The sequence below is a fragment of the Helianthus annuus genome, chromosome 1, assembly GCF_002127325.2.
Source record: "Helianthus annuus cultivar XRQ/B chromosome 1, HanXRQr2.0-SUNRISE, whole genome shotgun sequence".
NCBI classification, from domain to species: Eukaryota; Viridiplantae; Streptophyta; class Magnoliopsida; order Asterales; family Asteraceae; genus Helianthus; species Helianthus annuus.
This window is the reverse complement of record NC_035433.2, coordinates 46,619,985-46,626,564: the sequence shown is the minus strand read 5'-3', so window position 1 is coordinate 46,626,564 and position 6,580 is coordinate 46,619,985. Positions and strand designations below refer to the sequence as shown.

General features: G+C 37.2%; 1 long non-coding RNA gene across 1 annotated transcript; it reads left to right on the top strand.

The window, feature by feature from the left end:
• Nucleotides 1–2,152: 2,152 nt before the first annotated feature.
• Nucleotides 2,153–4,525, top strand: LOC110871254. Its single transcript, XR_002553589.1, has 3 exons — nucleotides 2,153–2,292; nucleotides 2,942–3,030; nucleotides 4,488–4,525. It is a non-coding gene; the product is annotated as an uncharacterized LOC110871254 (long non-coding RNA).
• The last annotated feature ends 2,055 nt before the right edge of the window (nucleotides 4,526–6,580 follow it).

Sequence of the window (6,580 nt, the reverse complement as noted above, 5' to 3'; positions counted from 1 at the left end):
AGCCCGAGTGAAGGGACAAAGAAACATGTAAAATGATGTAAACATGTATTGGGAGGGGGTGTTCTTACACTCGAACCCGGAAAACGAAAGCATGTAAAATGATTTAGACATGAATTGGGAGGGGGTGTACTTACACTCGAACCCAGAGAACGCAAGCATGTAAAATGATTTAGACAAGTGTTTGGGAGGGAGTGTACTTACACTCGAACCCGGAAAATGCGGATGTCTCTAAACGAGTCGTTTTTGTAAAACGCCAAACTTGAGAACCAAGTAGGAATATAAAAGCGAAACGAAGTCATAATGCTTACCGTAAGGGTTGCAATAATAACGACTTCGGTAAAACACCGGGTTGGTGGGTAAGGATTTAAACACATGCGTAGACCGAGAAACGGGAACTCGGATGGAAAGTTAAAAGACTTGGATTTTGAGTCATTACTAAAAGATGACAAGATAAAGTAAATAGAAGTTTTGATAAATCATGTTCAACTATTTTAAAGTTGAACGGGTCGAACAAATATTGAAGTTTGACATTAATAAGTGACGAATTTTCACACGAACAAGTTAAACGGGTTAGATAAAACGAAACATTGGAAAAGATAAAGAACCCGGTAATGGGACGAGATTGAATGCAAATATGAGCGCAAACCGAATAAAGGAAAGCGCGAGATATTAATGAACCCATGTAATGGGTCGGAATTAAATATGAGAGGATTGTGGACACGAATCACAGTCGGAATGAGCGAAAATTTGATGCAAAAACAAATGATTTTCAAATATAAAAAGGAGGATCTACGGGATCATTATAACCTTCGGGTTAGAAACAATGTAATGGTCTACCGGGACTAAACTGACCCATGGGTCATGAATAGAAAGGGAAGGAATCATAAAGGCAACGCCCTAAAGAGGTGAAAGCCTAAATAAATAGCCTACGAGGCCAAGTAAAAGAATCTACGGGTTACGTAGACGAGCGGGGGAACCAGTAGAGAATTCCCACATAAAACTAGACTGTAAAAGAATAAATTACAGACTATCAATGTCCTGGTATGGATAATTGACAAAAGATAAAGAGAAGATCCTAAACTAAAACTTTGGTTTTAGTAAGAAATAACGTTTTTACAAATATGTATGCTGATAGGAAATTGAATATTAAGCATGAAAGGTTCAAGTCTTGACACTGATAGGCGCAAGACGTTATGTTTGAAAAGTGATATTTTCGAAAATGAAATTTTTGATATAAATTAAACATGATGTGACGCGATCACGGTCAAGAACTGCAATGTGAAGTAGAATCACATTATAACCAAGCAAGCTGTAAAAGTAACTGGACCAATAAGTCTAATTAGTGAGACCGGTTAAGGTCATTTAAATAAATTTGGTTTACCTGTAATCGGTGGACTCGGTATAACTGAACTGAATATATACAAGTGAAAGATTTCACTAAAGACCCTTAAACGGGTCAAAATAACTGATTCATAAAGAATTCAATAGTATATGAAAGCGATGAATATCGCTAAGTTAACTAAACTAGAGGAAATAACGAGATTACGTTATTTCAAGTTGCACTATGTCGTATGAGATACGTAGACAATTAGTGACCAAAAAGATGTTACCATGCTTATCTGGTAACACTAACAATTGGTTAAAAGTATAAGTAATGTTTAAAAGATGTCTCAGATCAAATACATCGAGTTTAAACTCAATGAATTATGTAAGAAAAGGTTTCGAGGACGAAACCTCTTTAAGGGGGGTAGACTTGTAACACCCCGAAAACGGGTTTAGTAATAAAACCTCGTTAATAGTGATGAACGGGTAAAATACCGTTAGTGGTAAAATTTAACCCGGTAAATATTAGGACTTAAATAAATAAACCTAATATTAACTAAAAGGGGAAATAAATACTTTGAGAAAACAAAGTGTATAAAAAGCCCAAATTAACGGGACTTAAAATATAACGGGTTATAACTTCCCGAACACGTTAAAGTAACTAGGAATAATTAACCTAGTTAGTAGCATTTAATTAAGTGACTAATGGTGAGTTACAGCTTCATTTGATCAAAATAAAACATGAGGGACTAATGTTGCCATGTGGGAAACTTGTTTTAATAAAACAAAAGTTAAAACACCAAAACACATACTTAAAGTGTGTGTTCTGGTCGACATGTTCACAGAGCCAAGAACTCTTGAACTCAAAAACCCTAACAAGCACAAAATCAAGAAATTGGAAGGGCAAATCAAACCCAAATCGAAATTCAAGCACATATTAGTGATCACCTCAGTAAAAGGGATCAAAAGGTATGTAAATTTTGTAGAAAATTCTCATCTAAAATTTCTGGATGAACATAAGAATTCGAGTTTGATGTTGCATGTTGGTTGTTTGGAATGAAATAGTGCCTACGGATAAACCCTAGTTAATTACTTGTTGAAATTTGGCCTATTTCTTGTGAAACTCATAACTATCATTTTAGGTGATAAGTGGGTTTTGTAGAAACATGTTGAACACTAGGATTATAATGTTATCTTAGTGTAATTTGAGCTCTAGGAAGTGAATTCAGATTTTGTTAATGTGAAAATTGATAGGAACATGCTTAATTGATGTTAAGCTTGACTAAATAACTAGTTATAAAAATTGATTGTTGATTTTATAGAATATGCTCACAAGGTGTTTGTTAAAATGCCTAAGTGAACGTTCATATGTTGAAATTTCGAAAGAAACGCGTAATTGGCTAACTTGACTAACTACGTGTAATAGGAAATAATACGGGTTCTAAACATGATGTTGGTTGAACTTATTGTGCGTGTAATATGATTGAAGTTGGTTGACTATTGAAAGTCAAATTAGCCAACGTTGAAGTCGAATAGTAGTTTCGACATAGAATTTGTAAGATGGAATAGTCGTATGCGATAATGACTAAACTAACCGTCTTACGAATTATGATGATAGTTGACGATCGACAAGCTAGGTGGAAGCTTGGGGAAAGAAGCCGGTTAAATGGAATAAATACGCCGAAAAAGAGCATAGCCGGATGCAAGGTAAGTATAACTTACGCCCCTTTTTCATTATTTGCGAAGTTACTAATTTCAGGTATTAATATGAATGCTACTAAATGGTTGGTACATGATATTTCGACTTGATTCAATGAGAGTCGGAATGATGGAAAATGGTATGAAATCATGACGATAGTAAAAGGAATAAAATGGTAAATTAGTCATGTAGTGACAAATAAATAAAAACGGCTCGAGTGAAACAACTTCAAAGGAAAACCTAAAAAGGGTAAAGGGGATGAAATGGTAATTAAATACCATCTCATACGGACAAATAGTCGGTTAGACTAAATGGGTCAAATGGTGTTGTTAACACCATTTGACAATAACATTTGACAATCACTTGTTGAGTTTTGTAATCACAAGAAATAACATAAGCTTGCACCGCTTTAACTAAAAGGATTTAAGGCAAAAGTTATGTAATGGGTCAATACTTTGACCCGAGCCAGGTATGTACAATTAAGTTTTTAGTTAAACATACAAATTGGTCAAATATTTAGCGAAAGTCCTTCGTCGTATAGTGAGGGACTAAAGTTGACCAAAATACCTTGAAGGGTATATTGGGTAAACGTCCCATAGGAGTTGTTTAGAAACTTACATTAAGATTATGGGATCATTAGACATGAATAAAGGTCATAGGAATGCACATCCGCGGGTCAAATGCTCAAAAGTGGTCAATTGCGTAAAATGATCAACCGATGGGTAAGATAGGGAAAAAGGGGTTTGTTATGATATATCCACCACAAAATAGTTGCGGTGGAATAATTGTAGTTGATTCGATATGTAATTTTGTAGCGACAAAAAGAAAAGGGTACAAGTTCTAGACAAAATGAGTAAATACCCTTAATGGGTCAAAATGGAAGTTTTAGCGAAATGGGTTAAGAATGTGTAATGACCCGTGAATTGAACCTTGTATAATAGGAAATAATTATAATAATATGTTTTATAGAAGAAACAAGGGTCATAACCATGTTTGATGAGGAAATCACAAACGGGTCAAAAGTTGGCAAAAAGGGTAATAAGCCGAAGACTTAAAAGTCTTAAATTTTGTTAAGCCGAATGTCGGATTTTAACTTCATATGATGGAAAATCAAATTACAAACACGTAGGAAGAAACGGTAGGTCAAACGGACAAACGGTTTGAAAAATACGGAAGATTTCGTGTCAAATTACGGCAAATTGGAGAAGTTAGATGCAGGGTCCACCGTAAATTACGGTGACACCGTAATTTACGGTGGAGCTGATATGGTTACGGTGGTAACCTACTGTTGTACGGTAGAAGGATATGAATACAGGAGCCACCGTAAATTACGGTGACACCGTAATTTACGGTGGAGATGATTTTCAAGTTCTTATTTTCTTTTGATAATCAATTGTTTCCCGGACTCGTTTGGACATGATTTCAACCCCGTAAGACTAAAGCATTTCATGTTTATGAAATGTAGGTACACTATGGGATGCCGGAAGACGATCAAGCTCAACGAAGAACCGAACACGATAAAGATACACGCTTCCGCACTTGTAACGTTGTAAATTTTAAACAACGAATTCGATCACGTTTTGTAGAATAACTTATGAATTGTAAAAGTTTTAGTAAACCCGTATTCTTATAGCATGTGTAGTCTTAACTACACATCTAATCGTTGGTAATTACATATAAAATCGTTAATTAGTAACAAGGGTGTTACAGTATCGCCTTCAATCAAAATCGAAATATCAGAAATTGTCATATCGAACACTCGAAACAGGCTGTGGATCGATCAGGCTACCAGCCGATCGAACAGGCTGTTCGATCGAGCAGGCTGTCTGATCGGGATGCCTGGCCGATCGGCCAGCCCTTTCCCCTTTTGGAAGCCTATAAATAGGTCTGTCATTATCATTCTTTCCACTTTTGGAAACTGTTTGACTGACCAGCTCGTGCTCCCCTTCTTTTCTCATATTTCTTCCGATTTCAGTAAGTTTTCATCCTAAATCTTGTACTTTCTTGATCAATACATGCTTCTACACCTTTCTATCTTTCAAACCTTGATTTCTAACCGTGAAATCATCAAGATCTAAGCATTCTAGGATGATGTCATCATGGTGTTCTTCAAGAACATCATGTTTTGGCCTCATTCCACCAAGAATCACTTAGATCTAGCCGATTTCCACATCAACAAACTAGGATCTTTCACAGATCTAAACATTTACATGTTGTGAAGGATTGAAAGAATGATTTTCAACTTTCTTTCAACGCTTTTACACTTAATGCCTTCAAACCGGTAGAAACGGAGCTGGAGCCAACCCACTAATTATTCTAACGGTTGAGTGGTTCAAGATTCGGATTCTACCTACGAGGTTCACCGACTTCGGGTTAAACGTTAAACTACCGTTCCGAACCGTCCACCGGCCGGACTTGGGTGATTCCTGTCCGAGCAGGAGAAACAAGTAAGAACGAAAGTGTCATGGTTCAGCTCGTTGTCAAAATACCTCGATATAACGTCAAAGAATCAGAACAGCCAAGTGTTAGACGAACAGGCCGACCAGGTCAGGATGCCGACCGATCGAACAGGTTGTTCGAACGAACAACCCAAACGATCGGGCATGTCAGCCGATCGACCAGGTGTCACACCCCAACCGATGGCGGAATCATCGGGGCATGGCACTGAGCGAAACAGATTGTCCAGAAGTTTCCATAACAACTATTCATATAATCCAGTTAAAGATACGTCCCATACCGTATCCCGAATAAACAAATATATTATTACAGATAACATCCAAACAAGTAATTCTGTTTCGACAACTCAGATTCAAATATAAGTACAGCAATTGTTTATCTGCTTCTAGACCCCTATTCTGTTGACTTTCTGGCTGTATTGCCAGAGGACAAGATCTACAGACAACTATGCCCCAGACGCTTGTTCTTGGCAGACAACTATTTGTTGGGGGCTTCTAGAAACTTATTCTAGCCTCGCTTTCCTAGCAAGCAAACACCTTAATTACCTGTTACATACGTTAAAATAAAGTCAATACATATAATGTAAAGGTGAGCATACAAGTTTGATAATAGCATGATAGAGTTCGAATAGTTTACGCATAACCAGCACGTACACAGAGGAAAACGAAGCATGTTAATTATCGACATGGACCTATCGATACCAATGACTGCGGGTTGACCGTCCGAGACGGTTCGCAATACATGATTACCACCGTAATCCATGCAAGTAATTGTCCTTAACAACCCCCGTGTGAACGGGTGCTGAGTCCAAACTATAGTACTACGTCGTTAAGGCAGGTAGACAGCATTCCACATGTAAACACAATCAACAAGCATTCATTTAGTCATGTAATACATGCATATTGGTTAGCGTTCAAATAGTTTGAGTAGTGTGATCGATTGGGTTTTGATATAAGCAACGTATGTAACACCCAAAGTGCTAAAAGCAAAAAGGGATCGAGTATACTCACAGTGATTGGTTATGGATTGAAGGGAGCGCTTAGAGTAGGGTTAGCTTGAATAGTTCGATAGCACACGATGAGTAACGTGGAAATGCAACAA